This window comes from Lonchura striata, chromosome 6, assembly GCF_046129695.1.
Source record: "Lonchura striata isolate bLonStr1 chromosome 6, bLonStr1.mat, whole genome shotgun sequence".
Classification (NCBI taxonomy): Eukaryota; Metazoa; Chordata; class Aves; order Passeriformes; family Estrildidae; genus Lonchura; species Lonchura striata.
Genome location: NC_134608.1, coordinates 35722419 through 35747163, shown reverse-complemented (window position 1 = coordinate 35747163; position 24745 = coordinate 35722419). Strand labels below are relative to the sequence as shown.

Here is a 24745-nt window from a genome sequence, read left to right as displayed (position 1 = left end):
ATTTTGAGATGCTCTTGGCAGGGAATTGGTAAGAAAAATATTTATACAGTTGCAGCTGTGTGATTCTTCCTCCTGTATATACTGATTCCAGATGTCTAGATCCAAGCAGGAATTAAATGGAGTTGATTTGCTTTTTAAAAGAGATGGTAGTCACGTCCCTGATGTGTACAGTACCATGACTGCAGTGTAGTTTGTTTAAGATCTTAAAGTGACAGTAAGTGTTTAAACAGAGTTGGTTTCTCATTTTAAACAGAGGTAATTATGGCACAGTGCTGTATGGGAACCACACCATTACAGGAAGGCAGGCAATCTGGGACTTCATGAAAATCTTTTGATAGACTTTGCTCAGTCTGAAATTGGACTTCAAAAACTAACTTTTGCAATTCAAGGTTGCTCAGTACAATTGAAGCTGAACAGTAAAAATACAGTGAAAATGAAACAATTCTGTAACAACTTTTTGAAGAATGGATTTTTTTTCCCTGTGAGTTTGTACAAAGCTCAAGTAGCAGCTCATAACGTAGTGACCCTTTCTAAAAAAAATATTTATTAATCTTTTCATTGTACTAACATATTTTTTATTATTTGCAATGGCATTTGTGAATTTAGCAATACTTCTAGTTCCTGAGAAATGGAGATCTCAGTCTTAGTTTATTTTATAGAAAATGGTGTGTATACATTGGACAGAATGCATTGAGCCTATAATCATAACATCTGGTTTATTCAGTCTGGATTGTGTGATTTGCTTTGTCACTGTTTTAAAAAGCACACTATGGAAGTGAGCTTCACTGGACTAGATTTTAGTACATGAAAGCTCAAATTTAATTCTCTGACTTGGCTTTGTGTTTTGCTGTGTGCTGCTTGCACAATTCTCTTTGCTAATTGATAAAATTACATTCCCCCCAAAAAAACCTTAGCTGTTAACAAATGAGGTAATGCATTTTATCTAAGGTATGAAAAGCTTGAGCTGGAAAAAATACTAAGTGTTTGATATCTCATCTGCCAGGTTTATTTTCTTCCCCACCTCAGTTTCAAGTGCAAGTATCTAGAGATGTAAACTAATTGCTGACACTTAGCAATTGGACTAAATATGAGAGCAGGCTTGTCCGTTTCACTCCAGTAAACACTGTTAGGGTTTATAACACTAACTTGAATTAAACTTTTGTGTGGTTTTCAATAGACATTTTACTATAAAAAGGTTGAAATAATGGTGCTTACTTGCTTAATGCTCTCCCACTTGCATAAACTTCAAGAAAAATGCAGAGATCACTGTTTATCTTGGGAGAACAGGTAGCTAAATATAAAGGTATGATAATAAAAACACAGTAAAACCACATTTAAAGTAGTTATTTGAGTAATCTGTTAGTTTAAAGTTTAAAAAAAAAATTCTACTTGAGAAAATAAGACTTTTTAACCAGTAAAAAGCAGTAATTTTACTTAGGAGAGAAATAAGTACAATATTGCCACTTTATTTAGGAGCCTTGCAGTTTATTATTGGTCTAAACAGCTTGTTCTGTAAGGACTTGCTGCCAGATCTAAGAAATATTGAAAAAGAACCTGATTAAAATACTTGTTCATCTTGTTCCTTTTGTCATGGGCATCTTGTCGCAAGTTTGGGAACGCAGTCCTAAAAAGGAAACAGAAACAAACCCCAAAGCAGTAAATATCCCCATTTTTTTTTCCTACGTAGATGCATGTACTTTACTTAGTGAACAGACTTGGACTATGTTCACATAAATTCAAAATATCTATATTGGAAGAAATAGCAAATAATTGATAGCAGTTTTGTTCTGCTAAACCGGTTTCAGGAAACATGTAACTTCAAAAGGGAATGGATGTAACAATGAAAACTTTCACACAAGACTATCACTCAGGGAGCTTCACAAATACATTGTTCCTAGTTCCCTGCAGCTGCCAAGTGGACATGTTCACCAGGATTTCTGGCATGGACAAAATTTGGTTAGAAAAGCCTCTGTATTTTTCGACAATAATTTTTTTGAAAGCCAAAATAAGCAACCAGCAAAAGTATATTTATTATCCTAATCTCCAAATTTGCACGCTTCTTGCTGCTTTCCTGACAGGATGTTTTGGTGGACAGTGTGCCCCTCCCTTAAGGTCAAGACAGGACAGGGAGTAGATCTTCACCCTTTGGAGCTGGAGCCATTTTAAACAATGATGCACCTTTGATAAGTGACTGTCTGCAGAGAAGAGGGGTATTAGTTATAGCACTTCCTCATATTGTTGTGTACTCAGAAGCACGTCACCAGGAAAGTCTCAGATCTTTACAAAGTCCACGTTATCAACTGAACTGTGTGCAAAGCTCTAATTTGTGAAAACTCAGTTTCTTGAGGACCTTTGTACTGCCCTTGCTTTTTAGATATAGTTTAGTGGGCTGTTTTACTCCATGTGACACAGCTGTTTTAAATAGCAAGATAAATGCTCAGGGAGTTTTTTTGTAGTGTTTCAGTTTGTTCATTTTTTCCCTCAAGTCATGACTCAATTTACATCCTTCACATCTATATATATTGACTTTAGACATCTTTATATAATAGAATTAGAGGGCTGATTTGGTCAGGAGTGTTGTTGTTGTTTTTTTGTGATTTTTTTTTTTTTAAATTTTTAAAGTAGCTTGCTGCTGGAAGTTTTCTTGTGAACTTTTTTCTGTGTACAACTCATTTCTGTCCTTACAGTGCTGTGAGTTGATGCTAAGTGAGTGCTGCTTCTGGATTACTTGTGGTATTGCTTCTCATTATGTGAGCTTCCCACTTTGAGAAAAATATCACTAGTTTAATTTCAGTGGCACATATGTAACATGTCAAGAACTACTTGACACAAGGAGTTCAAGCGGTGTCATGCCAGCTGATGCCAGTGGGGATTATTTGCTCACTTGCCTGCAAACTGAATTCTGAACCAGCAGTTTAATGTGTTTTCCCAGGTGTAGCACTCTGCTTTATGGGGGTGTTGGTCCAAAAAAGTATTCTCTAAAAAAGCTTGATTTCATTTTACATGTTTGACACATAACATGGTTTCAGATGAGTGCAAAGGAGCCGTCTTTGTAAATTAAAATTAAATGATAAAGGGAACTACTCTGTATGTGTGTGTGCTCTGTGTTGTGGTGGTGGTGGTTTTTCTCCCCCCTCCTAAAGATCTGAATGCAAGTTTGATATCTGATTACAGCTGAAAGAGCTGCCAGAAGATCTACTGTAGTGGTTTGATAAGTGGTTAGCTCTTCTGGGAGGAGGGTTGGGAATGAATATCAATTTTCATAAGAGGTTTGATTTTTTTCATGTTCAGAGAAAAAAAAAGCTGCTTTATTCAGGCAGTAGACTCTACTCACCAGAATGATTGTAGAAACAAAATCATTCTTGACACACAAGCTGTAGATGTGCTTCAAGGTAGCAGTTTTAAATATTGATATCTGATAGGATTTTAGGATTTAATTAGGAAGTGTTTGACTTGCAGAGAACCACATGCCAACCTTAAGCTAAGTCTGTAGAATTCTAATAGAATAGTAGTGTAATTAATATCAACTAGCAATTTCATCTAGGATTACATTATTTTGTAATTCTAAGTAAATTAGAAATAGTTTAGGTGCATTTATGGCAGTTGTAAAGCAAATCTTTTAAAGGGAAAAAAATGGAAAAAAGATGGAGAAGAAATCATGGCAGTCTCTTTGGGTTAGATTTAATATTCACAACATAGTGATATATTGACTGCTGTGATGAAAACTTTCTATTAGTACTTTCAGGGAGAGGGGGAAGAGGGGATTAGAGCTGTGACTTTTCCTACTGCGAGCCTTTAATTTTGGTTTCTACAGAAATGAAGAGGACAATTGTCCACTCCTGTGCCCTCCTGAATATAAATGTGATGTCTTTCACTTACCATGGGTTCTTTTTCTTTCTTTGTTTGTTTTTAGCTAAGAAGTGCTTTCGTTCCTCTGCTGTTCTTAATGGAAGAGAAAATGGAGTTAAAAGGGCATGGCTTCTCCTTTAGGCTGGAGTTTGCACCAAGGCTCTTGGTCTGTTTCTGTTCTTCGTGTGGGTTGCTGAGGACTGGAATTGGTTGGGGCAGTAGGAAGTGCACCTGGGAAGCTGAGAGGGAAGGGCACAGCAGAGGTGTGCAAGACTAGTGTCCTCACTGTATAAAGTATGCACAGTACTGGTGCAAGCTCTTCTCTAACTCACCATCCCATCATTGTGGTTTAGATTAGTTTAATTCTGGTAGCATTTTAATGTATGAATGAAGGGGGAGTGAGATAACTGTGGAAGAGCCCAGTGTTATCTTGTGAAATGTACAAGTGAGCTGGAAATCTGGGCCTTACTCACATTTTGTTATTAATATTAGGACTTGGTTTTGTATTTTGGTTACTTGAAGACTAGTGCAAAGGGTTTTTCTTCCCCTCACTTTTGCTTATCTGATATTTATCTGTGAGTGAAGACTGGTTCAAACCATGATATTTCGGTGTATGTTTAGATAGTGATTGATGTTGGGGGTGGGTATTTCCTGATACTTAATGATGGTTTAGAAGAGTTAGTCATCATTGGCCAGGAAATACCAACTTCAGATTAGATTGAGTTCAATTATCTAAAAGATATTTCAGTGTCCATCTGAATGTGGTATGTTGCCAGAGACATTGTGTTCATAATAGCATCTTGTTTTAGTATTTAATTATAGAATTAATGGCTGTATGTGGGTTGTGTGGGCTATAAATATGTTATCTTGAAGTCACTACCTCTGCTACCCCAAGTTTTGGGAAGTGGTCAGGCAGTGTTGCCTAAAAATTGACTAAAATTCTGTAACTGCAGGAAGTTTGGTTTCTCAAATAAAAGAATACTTAGTACTTCTCTCCCATCCTGCCCTTGGCCAGCACAGTTGCCATCTCTGTACATTTTGCAATATATTTCAGGTTGCAATTCAGACTGCATCTTTTCAGGTTGATCAAGTTCCCTTCTACTTTCTAAATGGGAATGATGGTTCTCGCTTTTAGTCCCATGTACATGCATTAGTTTGTACTTGGCATGATAGAAATAAGTATGTTTGTTTAAGAAAAATGGACAAAAATGGCAGAAGTTAACATATACGACTACCAAACAACTATACTATGTATGACCAAATTGGTGTGTGTGTGTTATATTTTCTGACATTAAAAAAAAAAGAAGTATTTCTGAATATTTGTAGACCACCTTTCCAGAGATACTTATTTCTGGATACTTGCTCTAGTCTTTACTGATGAGGTAAACCATGCTGACTGAATATATTATGGGAGTTCAAGAGGTGTAAAAACCACCAATGACTTCTGTAATTCAAGGCTGAAGGGAGAAATTCTGGAAATGTCTTCTGCCATTTGGCTTCTTTCCTTCTCAGGACAGGTGAATTTTTCCAGCTCTAATATTTTAAAAAACATTTATTGGCACTTAGCTGTGTAATTCTAGGTGTCTATGCTTCCATTAAGTATTAAGCTCCTTTGGAATAGACTGAAATGTCCTGCTGTCTAGGCTTGAACTGTCTTATTAGTACACCTTGGGATCCTGTCTGCACAGTTATTTTTATATGTGTGTGCTGAAGGGTAAAGTAGCTCTGCCAGTCACAAACTTGAATGAGCAAAAGCAGGATTCAGGAATAACACTAAATTCATTTTATGGAACTAAACATACTATATGCTGTACATACACAATGTTTCACTTTGGACCTTACCCTGCTCCTTCTCAGATGTTTTTTATATTATCAGTTAGTGCAGCTGGAGCTGGTAAAACCTTGCGTAAGCCTTGAAGATGCAGAGGAAATGAGGCATCTCCAGTGGCCCACTGGTGCACTTGCTCAGGCTTTGCAGAAAAGGCAGGGTGTTGCTGAAGGTTTCTCTAGCTGTTGTACCCAAGTGGAGGACTGTTGGTGCCTCCTAAAACTCACTGGTTTTCATCCTCTATCACAGAAGGATGAACTTCATGAGCGCATTAACTGCAGGGATTAAAAAAAAGGGGGGTTCAGTAGATTATATTTTTATTTGGTTGTGTCAGTTGCTGCTCTGGTGGAATGTAATAAGTGACAACCACAGTAAGCTGTGCTAGCTTCTAAAGCAGGATATAGCTATTGCTTCTGAGTTGTCTTAAAGTATTATGACTGTAGTAGTTTGTTAGAAAATGTTTGTTTGTTTTGGAGTCTCAGAACTGATGCAGGCACTACCAGAACCTGTGCCAAACAAGGCAGCTGAAAGCGGCTTTGGTTTGTGTACGCTGCAGTGTTTCCCAGCCCCGAGTTAGGTACCCTGGCTGTAGCCTGTGAGGCTGTGTGCAGTTGCTGTAGGTTTCCCAAGGTGTTTCAGTGTACCCGACCCACGAGGAAGGCTGGCCAGGCCCTTCCTGCTGCGTGTCATATCTGGATGCCTGATGTGAGGGGGCGTGGGCGTGAAGAGAAGGGAATTTGCAGGGAGTGTCTCAGGGCAGCCTGTCCAGCAAAGCCTGTGTCTCAGCTACATTCCTGCCTTACCTCCTTCTCTTGCAGAATTATATCTTTTCATGCTCTGAATTCTGGGGAACTGTATCATCTGTGTAACTGACCAAGTCTGTAATGGGTAGTAATCTGTGGAGTCCTTAGAACAACAGTTGTTTTTTTTTTTTTGGTTTTTTTTTTTTTTTTTTAATAGTAAGTAAAATGCTATGGGAGCCAACAGCTTAATACTATAGGTGAAAGTGAATGTCTTGTAGTTTTCAAATCCTGGGTGGACTGGATTCAAATTATAGCAGGAGGTATTTGTTAGCACTTGTCTGAAATTAAGAGTGTATTCTGTGAGTTCTCATTTCTTTCATTAGTTGTGTAATCTGTTTATTCCTTGAACTAATCTTGTGAATTTCTCCATAATTTCTTAAATACTGAATACTACATCTTTTTGTCTTAAGATTTTGTGAGCTTTAGCATTTGAGAGATTCTATGAAATAGAATTCTCTATAAAATTGTGGGACATCCTCAGGACATTTATTCCTTTTTAAAATGTGTATCCTAATGTAAGTGAGAACATAGTGTAGAAGATCTTTTTATGGTCTTGGAATTTATCTCAACCTAGACCTTTAAATTCAGTGAGATCTTTAAAAAGTCCCTCTAATTGTTTGCATAGGGAGAATCTTTAACCACTTAAAATAGATTCAGAAAAAGTTACTAGTTACTGATATGTTGAAAGTTTGAACCTTTGAAATGTAGTACAGTGTAAATAAACAATAGGTGTTCTTACAGTGTATTTAGTAGATAAATTTAAATGTTTCTTTAGTTTGAAGACTTGAGTCTTGCTTGGATTTGGTTTTAAACATCATGACACTGATGTTATCAATATGCAGACTCAAAATCTATTTCTTCTGTGATGCTAATCAATAACTAGTCACTATAAAAGCTAGATAAGATGTCACTTAGCAATAGCTATGCCAACAATGCTTTTTTATTCATGGTGTTATTTCCTTACTTTTTTTCTTCTCAGTCCTAGGACATAATGCTTAGTCAGTAATACTGACACACATTGCCTGCTCCCATAATCTCTGGGTAATTATATCTACAAAAAGCACATTGTTTTTTTTCTTTCCCATTCCCAAAATAATTTTATAAAGGAGAATTAGTCCGAGGTTTAGGTTCTGATTTTGTAGCAGCGTGAGCATAAATTAACTTCACACAATGATCATCAACCTGGGATACTTGGGTTTTACAGAGGTGTTCAGTCATCCCTCTTGCTTGCCCAAGTCCCTTGGGCCCTTCGGGAGTCTCCTTTCAAACCAAACAGGAGCTCTGCTGAGAGCTTCACGTGTCATAGCTGTTTTAATTTTACTGACATAGTCCTTTTTATGTGTAACAAAATACTATTATCCAACAGGAAATGCAGTCTCCTACTGTGAATCTCAAGACGATGAAATATTTTAGGAATGCTTTCTAACCTTCTTTCCAGTATCAGGGAAATAAGTATGTCAAATACTTATCAAATGCTTCTCTACCCCTTTAGGAAAAAATGTTTACAAGTTTGCTTTAGGTGTCTTCACTCTTGTGAAATGTAAGACAATTTTTAAACTTCTATTCAGATATTCATGTTTTTGTAAGTCCTGGGTAGGTTCTAAAAGAGGAATTTAGCAGTAACAAAATTTTAAAAATCCTTTTTATTAGAAAAGGCACTCACCTATAGAGAATATTTTGAAAAGTAAAAATGTTCTTAGTAGAAAAACATCCTCCCCTCCCCATGAAACAAACAAACCACAAAAAAAGGGAGTAAGACAATTTAACTGCAAAAACTGGAGGAGATCACATGCATGTTCAGCTATGAATATATCTTAAGCTTGGGCAAACTTTAGGTATGTTCTGTGAAGTTAGCTCCTGTGGTCAGTCACATCTTTTGGGATTTTTGCCTTACTAGTTAATCTGTTTTTTCACACAGATTTTACTTGTTCTATGTAGAAAACATAAATTCAGTAGCAGGATTGTATGCATTGGTGTATAATACAGAAAGGGGATTTTTCTGTAGCCCAAACTTCTGATTTCTTTCCCAGTCTTATTTCTTGGTTGCTCTGTTTCTGTGAGAGTTCAGAACGTACAGACTGTACGCCATAAAGCAGGCCATTTCCTGAATCTCCTCTTATTTCTTAATTTTGTATTGCTGGAACTTTGCTCAGTGTGTAATTGGTATTTGGGTCTCCCACATATGGCTCCAATCTCCTCCTGTATCTCCAGCCCTGGATATTTATAGCAAGCCCGCCTCAATGCCTTATTCCAGCGGTGAGAAACTGACTCAGAGCACATTGTGATTCCTCCTGCGCCCATGTCTGTGACCAACTGTGGAGTTCTGGCATGCATTGCATTCCTGGGTGTGGTTGGAGGACAATCCAAGATAACCTCGGTTATCTTGGCTTTGTTACAGCAGCCTGTTGCATTTTACAAGTTCATGTTAGAGGCTATGAAAAACATTCAGTTCCAGGCTCTGAAGTTAGTCTGTCACTTTCATCTTTAGTTCTTCTTTTTTGTAAGAATTCAGGGAGAGAGAAGTTCTATGATGATACAAAAGGCCTGTGTAGATCACTAACTTGATACTTCAAAATATTGGGAATAAAAATTATGTAGTTGTGATCGCTTGTCAGCTTTAGGGTTTAGAATCCAGGACATGCTGAATTTCATCCCATTCTTTCTGCTGTAGTTTTCAGGGCTCAGGATGCTTTGTCTTGTACCATTAGTAAGTTTATTTTGTCAGAATGACTGTAATGTTTAATATTAAACTTTCTGAAATTCAAGTTGGTTGACCAAGAAAGGATGCAGCCTTGAGTTAAACTTGAAAACAGAAAGACCAAGTACAGGAAAGAAAGTGAACATGGAAAAACCCACTGTAGCTGTCAGGCATGATGGTTGGACTGCAATCCTTTCTGGTGATAAGGCACTTCCAATAGGCAATGTGAATATGAGTGTCCTGGAAACTGTTGTCACTAAATGGTGTTGTCATTGCTCAGACTTGAGACTTTGAAGGGCTGAGGAAATTCTGTCAGTTTGTGTAGTCAGACACTGTCTACTTTATAAAGTTGTTTCTATACAATCCCTGTGTAAACAGTGCTGGTGGTCAACTTCAGAGGGTGTATTTCACAACAGAGAGAGGTACAAAAGGAGAACATGATTTTTGCCCCTTCCTTTGTAGAGTATTTTCTTACAGACAGTAAGGGAACAGCATAAGAACTCTGAATTCATTAATACTTAATTTATCCTTAATTAAAAAGGAGTGACTTAAGTAGGCTGCCCTTGAAAATAGTTATTACATTTCCAAATGGATAGATTTCATTGAAGAAGCCTTCAGTATGTAAAATGCTGAGTGTAAATAACTGAAGATCATGTTATTGCATTGATGATTGATCTTTTTGGGTGATACTTGAGTTCATCAACTTTGTCTCACCACTGCAAAATATCAACTTGGTGTTACTCTTAAATCTGGTTAGTGTGAAATTTGAGAAAAAGTGGTCTGTGGCTTGCAACAGCACTTTTTGAGGCATGTGATTCAAATGACCGTAGACACTTGCATAATTTTACTGTCATGAGACTAAGCTGGTCAGAGAAACATATGTAATAGCTACTTGGCTGTTTCCGTTCCTAATGTAGGAATCCAACTTCTTAAGTCTCGGTGCTGGTAAAGCTGTGTATTTGTTTGTAGCAAGGCTTTATATAAAAGCTCTCAGTATCTCTTACCTGCAGTGGTTAGACTGCTATAATGTTGAAAAAAATCTCATATAGAGAGATGAGTTTTGTAGTTTTTGTCTGAGTACTCTTTCCTTTTACAGAAGGTAATACCACTGAAGGAGACCACTGCCTTTAGATGTGCTGTTTGTTTGGTGCAGTGTGTGCAGCTTCAGAGTTCTGCAGGTAAGATGCTGTAGTGTAGATGATCTCAGGAGTTTGAGCTGGGAAGATGCAGTGCAAAACCATAAGCAAAGTAGAAGGGTGGACTCTGTAATATAGATAGTTGCAGTGCCCCTGGTGGACAATCAGCCTTTGGAATGAAATCTTACCTTTGAGAATTAATGTGGGGTATGAGCAAATGCTTGATTATTGAATGGCAAATAGAGAGGCCTTAGCCATTCAGCTGTAGACAGCCTTTGGTTTTCTCTAGTTTTGTTCATGTATTTTTGCAAGACACCAATTGTCATTAGTTAGCCAGATGTGAAGACTGCTAAAGCTGCCAGGGGAGTGGTGCAGTTTGAGCAGACTTTCGAAGTTCTGCCATGTGCACTGATGTTTTCTGCCCAAGTGAAATGTGTACCTTTGGTAATCTCAAAGTGACATTAGGTGATGTTTGGTCTTCCAGGGGCTGTGGTCAAGATTGACTCTTCCAGAACTTGCCAGCAAGAAGGGATTATCCCAAGATTCTGAATTGAAAAGAACCCATAAGGATCCTCAAGACCAGCTCTTAAGTGAATGGCCCATATGGGAGTTGAACCCACCGCCTTGACATTATTAGTTCTACATTCCAACCAACTGAGCTCATCTCAGTAGCACAGTATGCCAACTTCTTAGAAATCTGATTTTCCTAGAGTAGAATAAGCTCACTTCCTACCTCAGTTCAGTACCTATGTCACCAAGTCACTATTTGCATTCCTTGTTTGTTACTTCCGTTCCTGTGAATTAAGGAATGTATAATTGATTCCTTGTGAAGGAAGGTGATGATGTCTCCCACCTAATTTTAATGGCATTCTAAATGGTGTTATCTATATTGCCAGTGTCTTATATGCTGCCTATTGCATAAGAGAAAACTGCACATTCTGTAAGATTAACTTCTTTAAAATTTTCTGGACTTAGAAAGGGAAGGCAGGGCATACTGTTAAGAATGGCGATACATGAATGGAGTAGTAGTGCTACAGTCACCTGCCAGAATAATGGAGGTGCTGTTTGAATCAGTGGACTCTGTGACTAGTTGCTGGTGAACATAAAACAGTTGTGACTTTTATGGTTGTGTGAATCTGGCAGCACAATATCGAGTGTCCTTTTCATTGAGTCTCTATCATGCCTGCCTTGATGCTATGTGTCAGCTGTTCCATTGCAGGCATTTTTAGACTGCCTTCCTCTTCATCCTGTCTTCGGTTGCCCAGCTCAGTTGCCACCCCAGGAAGCAGCTGTCTTTTTTGAAAGTAGGGTGATGTTCTCCATACCAAGATGGCAATGCAATGCACATGATTTTATCTCTCCTCCTGGGCAGTAGAAGCAGGACAGTTTCCTACTTGCCCCAGTTGTAGAGCTCATACTACTTTTATGTCAAACTCACTCATACCAGGAGTGAAATTTGTTACTTGCCACTGTCCACATCCATCAGCAGGCAATGCAGAATATGGCAGTGGTAGAATCTGAATTATTCAGGAGAAATTCATGTGAGTGATGCCTTGGTTACCTTCTGCCACTTGCTCTGTAGTGTGCTGGATTTTTGAGGAGTGACTTGTAGAAGTGCACTGTGCTGTAGATGTGGAAAGGCTGCCTGTTGGGTGCAGGATTTCAGGGATGTCAGGTGATATTTCTGTCTTTGCTGAGCTTGAAGCTTCATTGATTGCTTTGATGGACTTGAGAGCGAAGACAAATTTTCCTCATTATTTTTTGTTTGACTTTTCTTACTCTTTTGCCCAGCAGTTTAAAGTTGGGAAGATGAGAGGTATTGTATGATTCAAGAGGCTATTGCAGCCATGTGGTTTTCCAGCATGTGTTACTTATGGGCAGTGCACTTTCTGGGACTCTTTGCCACCAAGCCCTGTGTGTTGCAGCAGATCGTAGCTGTTTTACTGTGAACAACACTTGATTTAGAAAAGTGAGAGACGTGTGGGTTTCACTGTTCTAGCCTAGCTGAGGTCATTCAGTCAGACTGGTGTGTTGTGAGGACTGTTTGGCATCACTGTAGCTGCTGAATTGCCACTGTCTGTAGTCCTGTACTGACTTGTGGGCAGCCTGATCTCCCTCTGGGAGAGCATGACCTGCCATGCAGCTGTGAAATGCATGTCACCTTCGGAAGGAGACAGAACTGGGATCCCACATATGATAGGCAGCATCCTGCTTTGCTTAAGATCATGATGGCAGTGAGGAATGTTAATTTATATACCAGGAACAAAACTACATACCTCTCTAGTTTGGGGTGATGTTAATATAGAACTTTTTTTCCTGGTTTTGAACAACTGTAACAAGATGGTCAAAAGCTCAATTTGTTTGAATAATGAGCATCTGAATAATATTTGCATAATGAACATGGTCTTTCTGTCCATGTCTCAGCTGACAGCTTATTTTAAAAAGAACTAATGAATGCAATATGCAACATTTCTCTAGTTCTTATCAGCCCTATCTGACCGAATGTTTTACTGATGACTTGAGATGTTTCTGACTTAATTCAGCATGTATTGAGTGTAATTATATCTTCATTTGAAGCTTTTGAAATAAAAACACCTTTTCATGCTCATAATATTAAATTGACCATTTATTTCCATATTGGGGCTGAAATAAACATATATTTTTATTTAAAAAATTATTTTATAAAAATAAAAAATAGTTTAGAATCAGTTAGGTGGGAGAACTGTTAACAAAGAATAGTGAGACAGTTTTGTGAATATTTATAGGATTTTGGTATTCATGGAAGAGGGTGATAGTCTTAGCTCTTTGTATAGGTAAACTGGGACCCTGAGAGGCATCACTGGCATTTTGAGATGCACATCTTAACTTTGTCTTTTAATGTATGATGGGTTAACTTTTAAAGTGATTGGTTTAACTTCATCTCACTAAGTGTTCTGTGTCTTAGTGCACTAAGAGTATGGGAACAATTTTGATCTTAATTTCCAAATTCTACAGACAATTTCAGTGGAGGTTTTTCATTATTACATGAAGGTTATTTTAAACTGTTTGCATAGAATGCGTGTTGTGGCCTTTTCTTAATAGTAATTTTGAGATGGGAGTATAGCTTGTGAAGAAAGCACACATGCAAAGGCTCGTTCTTGGCTTTTAATGCATGTTTGTTTTTTGTAGCAGAAATTCTGTGCTGATCTTGAAAGAGATAAAATCTGTATGCTAGCAGAATTAATATGGGGAAGAGAAAGCTAACAGAAAAAAGTATCACCAGGAAGGTGATACAGTAAGTCTGAATCCATTATATTCTAGTCCATTATATTCAAAGACTTGACCTTCTGAATTACCATAGACTTAGTTTTGACTAGCAGGTAAAATGCTGATGTGAGTTCTTGCAGTTCGTTTGGTAGGTAAAGCAGTTTTACAAGTTTGGAGCAGTCTGTCTCAGGTAGCAACATGAAATTCACATATATACTTCCCCCCCCAGTGTTATATTAGATGAACTGGTTTAAATATTGTTTACAATCTGGAATTTAAACCCTGTTGTGGTCTTGGAAAGACCAAATATTTTGACTAGTTAGAGAAATTAACATATTTGCTTCCATTTCTTAATTAAAGCTTTCATTAAAAAACTTCATTATCATGAAGGAATTTTGTAATAATTAATTTGATTTTAGGTGAAAAGGCTACAAACAATCTCTTTGGATGTATACAGAGTTATTTATTTAGAGAAATACATTTTCATTGTTAGATATACTTAAAGTGAACTTTCTTTTCCCTTCTCTGGGTTTAATGGAAGTAAAAAAAAAAAAAAAGCAATCTGGAGAGGAACTCTGGGATTTATTGATGTCTGAAGCTTTATGTGATAATTCTCGCTGAGCATGTAGTTGTGGATTCATAATATATCATTGTTGGTCAAAAATAATGTGTTACTAATTTTAATGACCATCATGAAATCTGGTAACTTCTGGGGAAGGAAATGTCTGAGAGATTATTATCAGTGTTTAAGAAAACAGTGCCTGTGAGATATTTTGTAGCAATAGCAGTTGAATTCCTATCTACCTCTAGCCTCCATAACGACTAACATTACTATCCTGACAAGCAGACGGCTTTAAATGCCAAGTAATAGGGAGAGGGAGTGGGGGAGAGAAGTATGCATCTAAGAGCAGACATGAAAAACTTTACTTTGAATTCTTCCATAAAACCTCAAACCTTAAATGCAGACTGATCAATGTATCCTCTTATCACTTAATTCCATAGAGTTCATCTCTTCCCTTCTCTCCCCTCTTATCCCAAATTAAAATACACAAACACTGACATTAGTAAGATGAAAGGTTTTGTCATAGGTCTGAGAAGCTTCAGGTCTGTTGCCATGAATTAAGAAATTGACTGGAGTTGTGGTAAATTGGTATAATGGCATAATAATTCCAGATTGTGGGGTTGTTCTTTAAAATAAACACTTGAGATAATCTAAAAAAACATTATGTTGTGAGGTACAGGGAGAAAATGACCTAAGTTCCCACATGAAACCCTTTATTGCCCATATTGGACTTGACCGTATCACTTTATCATCTCCCCTTTGTTTCAGTCCATAGATTCCTTTTTATTTTTTTTTTGTTTGTTTGTTTTAAATATCCATGGAGTCATGATTATAGCTTCAAGAGAGAGGGATTTTAAAGAAAAGAACTATAGGAGAATCTGAGGAGGGGAGGGAAAAAGTTAGTCACCAAGTGAACGTATTCTTGCTGCTGTTACATGAACATTGTTCTGGTAACTGATTCTACTACACTTGGGTTTAGGGTCTGTTTTTTTTTCCCCCAACATTATGTACATCAGAATTTTATGAAGGTAAGTGCTTATAAAAGCCATTTCTTCAGTTATGTTGCTATATATAATTTTCGAAATCACTGAAGTCATGCTTAAATCTTAAGGCTTTGCAGTAAACAGACATGGGAAATATTAGGCACAAAGTGAGGTTTTTCATGTGCTGTGTCATCATAAGGAATGCTAGTTGTCTAAATACAAAATGGTGCCAGAAAGGTGGAATTGTGTTGGAATTCTCTGTTTAGACACCTCTCACAGGGAGTATGGTGGCAGATTCCTTAAATGTTTCATGTGGCTGATGAAGCACCTGGCTCATATTAGACTCTAGAGAGGATGCAAAATATTTTTAAAGGTATTTAACTGGTGAGGGACTTCAGAAAGCATTGCATTCTGTGTGCTTAAAAGTATTTGTAGCTTGTGTCTTTAAGCTAGCTTCTGATTTGGTTACATTTGTGTAAAACAAATGGATTTGGGAAAATTCCGTTTCTTGTAGTGCTTTGTAAAGAGTTATTATGAGAAAAGTGTTATGGAACAACTCAAAACTTGCACTGGACAGGTGGACAAATGTATACGTTAATTCCTACTATAATAAATAAGATTTGTGTAAAGAAAAACGCATGTTCTTAGAAGTTAACCACAGTTGCAATGTTGGATACTAGAGTGAGTTCCTAAGATCATTCTGCCTATATTTTATGTGGAAGTGAACTTTTTCTGTTGTTAGGCTTAATGAGGGATGATCAAATGATTTTCTGATATTCTGACAGCTGGAAAAAATTACTGTATCTTTTCTCTGGCTCATTTTTATCATTAAAACCTGCCACTTCTTCACAAAAGCTTGGTGCAGCGCTTCACAATTTCACTTTGAATTCTAAATTAATATTAAAACTGCCTATTGTGTCATTTTCCCTCCTCCTTCTTTGCATTGGCTGCAGTAAAAAGTGTGGTTGATTTAGCGTGAACAAGCTGAAGAAAACCCACAGATAAGAGGGCCTTAATTATATTTAGCTATGGAGGATGGGAGCGATTGAAGTGTCTTGAGCTGCCATGTAACAGCTGCCAGGCAGTGACTGACTGGAGCGCTTGGCCCAGCGCAGTTGGGGTGTCACAAGGAATCATCTGTCATCCTGTGAATGACACACTTAGTGGCAGTTTAAACTAATTTTCATTTCGTAATTGAGATTGACCAAGTGCACCCATGGCTTGTTGCCACAATAATTCAGATTTTGTGAGCTATCTGGAATATACAGATTCATTTCATTTAAATGTCTTGAGCTATAAAAACTTCTGCTTCTGTGTGTTTTTTGGAAAGGGAGGTCCTTAGCGTGTAGTGAGGCAGCTGTCGGCGGTGCTGGGGCAGTTGGCTGTGAGCAGCTCTGCCGTGGTGCTGTGACAGCTGCAACACGAGGTGCGGCCAGCTGGACTGGCCCTGAAGGGACACCAGCTTGGGACTTGGGCTGCTTCACAACAAAGGCTCCATAGCACAGTAATTCTCTCTGATACACTCAGTGTTCTGGGAAGAACAGAAGATTTCGACATGAAGCAAGACTTCCCAGCTGGTCACATTGGACTGGCTGATTTCCTAAATGGATGGCTGCACCACCACCACTAGAGGTTCCAATAACTTTTGGAAGTTTCGATCAAATAATTCATCTGAGTAGTTTGGGGATTTTTTTTTTTTAATTTTCTCTCTGTTTTTAGTTTTTAAACTTTCCCAGACCTAGGAATTGTCCTGCGTGATTTTGTATCACAGAAAGAAGTACTGTTCTATTAAAAACTGGACTGCTGGAGGATTCTATCACTTTTTTCACATTTCCTACAATACAAGAACTGGAAAAGCATAATTCCCTTTTTATTTTCTAACATTATGACATTGTAATTGTTGGAGCTTTCTCCACTGGAAAATTGGTTTTCTGAGGAGAAGACCTTTGATATACCTAATTTGTCCTTGAGCTGAAGGTATTAAGTAGTCCTTGCTATCCTCCTTATCCTTGCTTCTTTCCTGCACCTTCCAGTTTCATTTCAGAGAGGGTATATTAACTACAAAAACTATATGGTATTGAAGCTGAGTGCAGTCCGGTCTTATGCTGCGGCATCCTGCTTGCTTTGCTCTGCTCCTTTCATATAATTATTTCATAATAATTTAATAATAATTTTAAAATATAAGTATTTCACAATAATATCATAATAGTTCTTAATACTGTTTGTTTATTTTACAATTAATTTTTTAGAGGACTAAACATGAGTTATGACCTTTCCTAGACAGTAGCAATGACTGAATTCATATTCATTGCTATTAATAATTACAGTGGCTTTTTTACCCTTCTTCCATATGCTTTTCTCCGCTGTTTTTATTACAGGATAATTTCTTCTTTGTGAGATGATCTTATATTTCTAAAATCAGTTTAAATTACTCCGTAACATTTTGCATCACCTGCAAACAGTTGCTGAACTAGTTTCTTTTGAGAGCATACATGAATGAATGAAACATTTCTGGTTGTGGTAGAGGAGAGCCCTCTATACCTCACTGTTTTGTATCTGAGCATGCCACTATGTGGATTTACTTAGTTTCTCTGTACCTGAATCCTACTTGCTGGCAGACTCAGCAGTACTACTGTTCATTCCCACTGAAGGTTTCTCATAAAGCTGATACAAATCCATGATTTGTTGTTCCAAATGTTTCCAGTATGTGGGCCTGGTGGGCTGTTGGGCTGGACCATGCTGTGGGCTGCTGTAGAGCAGTGTTGCCGGATCAGTTGGCCAAAATGGGGTTGCTTTTCCTTTGTGAAACATTGTCTATGAACCAAGGGTAAAGCTTCACTATGAATATTTTTTAATATCTTGCTGAAATATATCCTCTGAGTAAACTGGTTTAGAGTGCAGTTGGTTCCTGCAATGCGTGCTCTGGATCTGTAGCTCATTTTGTCTGCTCTTACCTAAGAGCTGGAACCAAAAATACACAAAATCTCTTACCTAAGAGCTGGAAACAAAAATACACAAAATGTGTGTTCATATGTTTCTGGACTCTCAGTAAGTAGGGAGTGATCAGGTCAACAGCACAAAGATATGACTGACTGATTTATATTTGACCCTGTCTGTTACTAAGCAGCAGCTCTTTGGCCTTATTTAGTCAACACTGATTATTTGCTTATAAAATACTCATAGGTACTATGGAAGTAAGTCCAGTGTAAAAACCTAAGATTTATGATTGCTCTACCAGTAAAAGATAGCTATTTTACTTGTAAAATAGTATTTTTTGAATTTTGAAAATACATTTATTTTTGTGGGATTTGACATACATAACTTCAAGCTGCAGTTTGTGGAATTGGGTGATTAAAGAACATACCTTTTGGCTGTTTCAGCTCTTTTTGTACTTTCTTCTATATCTAATTTCATTTTGAAATTCAGCATGTATTTGTAAAGATACCTTTTAAACTGAGATGTTCATGTTTGAAAACTGTTGAGTTGTCTGATATTTAGCTGCCCTAAATATAAATTATTCACTTGGAAATGACATGGCTTGGTTAGGGAAAATTATTCACATGTGTGTGGATGAGCTGCAAAGCAGAATTACTTGAACTGCTTTTCACAAGGCACATAGCTAGTGTTTCTTTGCTAAAATTCTGCTTATTTTTGGTTATTATAGATAATATATTTCAACTCACTTTGTATCACATCAAGTGTTTAGGAGACCTGCCTTCCACCAGTGACTGGCAGTTTGCAGGGTATTTTTAGAGTGAGCCTACAAAACAAGGGGATTACTGCCTTATATCTCTGCTCTTAAACCTCTTAGCATATTGTTTAGGACCATAGTCAGAGTTTGCAGTTGCTGTGGTGTCTGATGAATTGGGACATTTGCTTTATAATAGTTATTAATGGAGAAAATGAGGCTTGCTTTCTTTTATTTGCTGAATTTCACAGGTTTGTGAGAGGCAAGTGATTTATCTTACATCGGCTAGAAAGGGACATTGCATATCCTTAGGAATAACTTCCGCCTTGCAATTATCAAACTTGTATTTTTGTGACAGTTTAAGAGTCTGAATGTTTACTTTGGTGATAATTCTGTTACATAGCATTGTAGAATACTCACTCCTATGTTAATTGCTACAGTCTGGGGGTATTTATGTTTGAAAAGTGTATTTTACAAAATCCTAAACTTTAGGACAGGCCCTCTGGTAGCTGAATGTTTTAGCCACATAATTGTTAACAGTGTGTTGGAGTACAGTTCATTATTTCATTTCCTGATATTTCATAAGCTGTTTGCAAATTTTAAGTCTGGCTTTTGCCAGTAAAATGTTGCTGTCATAACATTGTTTTTTCCCCTTCTTCCACCCTCATCTGTGGTGCAGATAGAATTGTCAAGTGCTCTGGAAAGAGTTGTGGAGTGCTCACACGATACCTTAGTTCAGGTATAAGAGAGCAAGAAATCTGATGGATTTCAGGATGTCTAGTACTTCACATCATATGATAACAATGCATCACAATTTCAAAGAATGCTGTCAGAGACATTATTGTCACAGCTCTGATCTCTTTGGTCTTACATAAAGAGTTTAAGGTTGCCATTTCTGCTGTGTTTTCAAAGTATGATCTAAATATTACTTTCACTGCTGAAAGGTGAGTTTTCTACAGCTTCAGAAGACTTTCAGTTATGTATCCAATAATTTATCTTCAGCAAGGAAAATCCCCTTAATTTGAACTCTAAGTAATAATAATAATAACAAAATGTGTTTGCTGGCTGCACAAATGAAGAAATGCTTCACCTTTATGCATATTTTGATAGAATGGTTACTTTTAGTATTGTACTATGAGATGTTAATTGGGTAATGAAAGGGTGAATGGGTTGGAAAGCTGCGTGGTGAATAATGTGGTTAGTCAGCCTGTATTGCGAAACTGGGCTGTTAACGTTTTAGTGAGCATGCTCATACGGTTACTTGCCTTCATTTGCTTCAGTGTGACAGTGCTGGATTTAATTAGATTTTATGGGGTCTAAACTTACAAAAAGGCTCAAAGTTCTGCATTGAGAATCTGACACATGGGGTGACCTTTTCTTCCTTAGAAGATAAGGGTACTCTGTGTGCTTGTGCTGGTGAATAATTGCAGAGAAGCTGTTGCAGGGCAATTGCAGCAAGTTTTGGCTAACCTTTACAGTAGGCTTGGTGAGATAGGACATTACATGTTTTTGTACTGTGTAAGTGGGAGAGGAGGGGAGAACGTTTGCTTAGCAGCAATGCTTAATAAGGATTTTTCAGAGAACTAAAACTCCATCCTAGCAGCTTCATAATAGACAGGGGCAGACTATTTACTTTGGCAGCACTCAACTTGCTTTTGTAGCTTGCCTCTTTTTTATAAATGAAATGTTCTTACATTGTCATCTTAAATTTAGGGACTCAATTTGTATATTAGAGAGCAAAAGAGATCTAAATATTTTGAACTGCTTCTAGTTGTGTTTGTACTGCAGGTAAGCCTGCCAAACCCAAAGCTCATCCCAAGAGAATGACTTGAAACAAGCATATTTCCTCACTGATGTGCTCGTGTCCTGGTTATAGCCAAGATATACAAGAATGTTGAAGTGGCAGGAGTGAAATGTATTTTATTGGAAAAAGCAATGTGAAATACTCTTCTGGAATATGGAAGTGTGGGCTGTTCACATCTCCTGGTGAATTTCATAGTATGATTGAGGTTTTCATAATGCTTAAAAGATAGCTGTTAAACATTAATCTGTGGACGAGTGTGACCAGGTTGTCTACTTGCACAGGAACTCAGAGCCACTGAGCTTTCTAAGGATACAGACCTTCACAGCCATGTGAGGAATGTCTCTGGAGTGTATTCCTATTAAGAAGGTTAGATAAACACATTTTTTTCAACAAGCTTATTTTCACTTCCTCTTAGATGTGAAATATCAGGTAGCTTTGGTAGGAAGAATGCATTCTGATTCTGAAAGCTTTGATGTCAAGAAATGTGAGAAAAACATATTAGAGATGTTTGAGGTTTTTGCTCTGTGTTTCAGACTTTTTGGCTTGGCCCTTCAGCAGTATTAGGTGCATTTCACTGGGGAAGAGCACATGAGGGAGCAGATGGTTGTACAGCTGCTTAGCCCTCACCTGTGTATGGCCAGCAGGCAATACTGGTATAAATGAGACAGGTTTTTTTCGTTTAAATGACTTAACCTGATAGTATCAAGTTGACTGAATTTGTTTATATGGAGGCTTTTAAATTTTAGAATGATCCCTGTAATGCATTGTTCTTGAAACTGTATTTCCTTGCTGTTTGAAGTGCATACTTCTAGGAATTTTGTTCATGTGTCAGTAGTATCCTGGTGGTTCATGCTTGTAGGAGGACTTTGTACTACAAATCAAGAGGATGGCACCCGGAGTGGGTGGGTGTGTGTGGCACGGGATGTGTTCCCTCCTGCCCCGGGTACTCTGCATTTGTTGCAGGCTGTAGATAGTACTTTGCTCTTGTTTGACCCATGACTTATTTTTTTTCTAAATTAGTAAACAGTATTAAATTCTGAAAGAAAATGGATAGTAATCCCAAACCTGCTGAATGGTTTTAAAAAATTGAAGACTTAATACCCATTTTTATCCTTTGTCATTGCAAATAGAAAAGTTAATAGATAATTGAATGCAGATTAAATAACCTTTTTGAAGGCTAGAGTTCATAAGAAAGAGAAAAAATGTTTGTGCTGTTTCTTTGTCCTGAGTGTTGAAACTGTAAGTGGTTGCTTAGTATGAAATGCACAGTACACCCTAGCTTACAATCTAACTAGCTGAATTTGTGCATGCAGTTCAGGTACCCAGGTACCCATATTGTCCTTCTGCCCTGCAGATTCTCTAGTTTGGGTTGCCCGGCAGCAGCAACTGCTCTGCAAGGAACAGCTATCCACAGTGTAAATGAATTGCTTATCTAAAGGTATGGTTACATGGGTAAACTCTTGCACAGCTAAGCTCCAAATTTGCATCATCAGCAGCCTCCTCCTGATCTAACTTCAGTTAATATGAAAGCATACCCATTTCCCACTGAAGGGTAAATTGCTGGCTTGTGCTCACTGAAGGGTAAAAGTGAACACAATTGTACAGCAGAGCAGCTAACAAGACACGAATTAACATGCTGGTTTATCTTGCAGTAATTTGTTCTGCAGCCATAACCTGATGGTGCACAAGGCAGTGAAGCCAAGTGCTTCAACGTGCACTTTTATCCACGACAATGTTGTTTCTGTCTCTGTGGTTTCTGACAACTCTGCCCCTGAGCTGTCAGTGAAATGATAGAAGTGTAAATGGTAGTTTTTCTGTTGGTCAGAAGAATAATGATGCTTTAGCTCTTCTTAAATTGCCTTTGGAGCTCTGCTTCCAAAATACATAAATCTGCATAAAAATAAATGGCAACATAAATTTAAAAACTCATTTGTCTTTTTGATACCTTTTGTAGGTAGGTGCTTTGGGAAATGGTCTAATGTCTAGTCTCATGTTGAAATCTCTGAATTACAAAAGTGGTGGAGGTTTTCATGTTATGTGGGTAGTTTTGTTTTGCTTTTTTGAGGTTTGTTTTGCCTTTTTTTTTTTTTTCCAGTGGGAATGACCATTTAGATACTCAGCTGTCTGCAGTAAGATAACCTTGAAACATACCAGGACCCATGGTGGCTCTGTTTCCTTATTTCTGCAGAAGTCTCAGGGCTTTCAGCCTTTGTTGGCAGTTTGTCTCTGATGTAATGTTATGTTTTGTGATTTAATTAGATTTTGAGTTCCCTATCTTGACTTTTCACTAGGTTTTCTGAGTTCCAGACAAAATTAGTAAAAATTTCAGCACTTAATTGGAGCAATTCAAGTGCTTCTCTCCTGAATCCTCAAATATGCAGTCTGTGTGAATTGTTCTATTTAACAATTTCCCATCAGGAGACAGCTCTAGTTATGTTTGTCCTAACATGCATGTTACCAGCAAATTATTTATAGGACATACTGTTTTGCAACCTACTCATAAAGTCTGATATTTCAGAAAGCTGAAGTGTGGCCATTGGAGAGAGCTTGCTGGTTGCCTGAAAAGAAATTAATTTTGCTGTTTGTCAGCATTTCTACCAGATAGAATAAGCTATTTTTAAACTGTTTGTTGCCAACATGACTTGAAAATTAGAACACGTAGGAAAATGGGTTTGGTTTTTGGTGAAAAGGAAATACTTTGGGCAAAATGCCACTTCAGTTTCTCATACAAAATGTAGTTGAGGAACTCTTATTCTTATCCTCCCCTGGGGATTGAGATTCCTGGTCAGAATAAATGTCTGATAAGGCACCAGTCTCTTGGGCACCAGTAATGCCCGGGAGGGAGAAGTCCAACAGAATGCTCGCATAAACAAATGCTATGATAAGGCAATTAGACTGCGGTTTTTCACAAGTGGTACAGTGGTTGTGTGCTGTCCTCAGTCCTTGCTTTACTATTCACTGAAGTTTCTGAGATTCAGAGTTACCTTGAGATTGTCAAAACTGACAGGAGCCTTACTGCATCTAATTTTATCTGCTTAAGAGTCTGTTGCTGCTTTTGGCAGAGTGGAGTATCTGTCCATTTGTCCCTCACTGAAGTGCAGCGTTGGGCAGCTGGGCTGTAAGCCGTGTGCTGTCCAGATTTCTGCACTTTACACTGAAGCAGCTGGAGCAGTGGTTTTGCTCTGGCACTGCCAGTCTGCAGCAGGGACAAGAGTGTGTGTCTGTCCTGATGAGATGCCGTGCAGAGATTTGCTGCAGTATGTTTCACCTGCCCGAGGTGATTGAATAGCCTCCCCTGAAATTCTGATTCCTTCAGATGGATGCACAGTCTTCTGTCTGCATTTTGTAAAACAAAATACATAACTAATACTGCTGTAATGCCTCTCTAAGCATTCATGGAGAATAGAAGCTTTGCAGCTCCTCTTAAAACTTTGAGAATTGCCTTTGCACACTCAGAGATTTTAAAATGGCTTATAGCTTGTAAAATAAACAATGTTTATAGAAGAGTGTTACGGTTTCACCCCAGATGGCAACTAAACCCCACCCAGCCACTTGCTCACTCTTCCCGGTGAGATGAGCAAGAGAATCAGAAGAGCAAAAGTGAATACTTTATGGGTTGAGATAAAGATAGGTAAAACAAAAGCCACACATGCAAGCAAACCAAGTAATTAATTTAATGCTTTCCATGGACAGGCAGGTGTTTGGCCATCCCCAGGAGAGCAGGGGTCTGTCACATACAACAGTTACTTGGGAGGACACTGTCAATCTGAATGTACCCCTTTTCTTCCATCCTCCCTTCTGTCCTTCTGTCCATCTTTCCTTCCCTCCCCCAGTTTTACATGTTGAGTGTGGTGCCATATGTGTGGGATGTGCCTGTGGTCACTTGGGCTCAGTTCTCCCAGCTGTGTCCATTCAGAACTTTTTTGTGCCCGGCAGTCAGCTCAACGGTAGGGTGGAGTGAGAAGCAGAAAAGACCTTGATTTAGTGTAAACACTCCTTAGCAACAACTAAACTGATGTGTTATCAACATTTTTCTCAGCCTAAATCCAAAATACAGTATTGTACCAGCTACTGGTACAGTGGGAAGAAAATTAACTCTGTCCCAGCTGAAAGTAGAACAGAGCTGCTTCAGCTTATTGAGTGGTAAG

The 24745-nt window shown here is 38.0% G+C and overlaps 1 protein-coding gene across 11 annotated transcripts in view; it reads left to right on the top strand.

Moving 5' to 3' along the window:
• NUMB (NUMB endocytic adaptor protein) overlaps positions 1 to 24745 on the top strand; it is an 89629-nt gene that overhangs the window by 28552 nt on the left and 36332 nt on the right. Inside the window, exons 2-3 of one of the 11 annotated variants that reach the window (XM_021533564.2) lie at positions 10275 to 10356; positions 10799 to 10990. The exons of 8 other annotated variants lie outside the window; for them this stretch is intronic. The gene's annotated coding sequence lies outside the window, so the exon portion shown is untranslated. Of the gene's footprint in view, positions 1 to 10274; positions 10357 to 10798; positions 10991 to 20832; positions 20964 to 24745 lie in introns of those variants that run through there. 2 more of the 11 variants (XM_021533565.2, XM_021533566.3) reach the window with 2 other exon arrangements.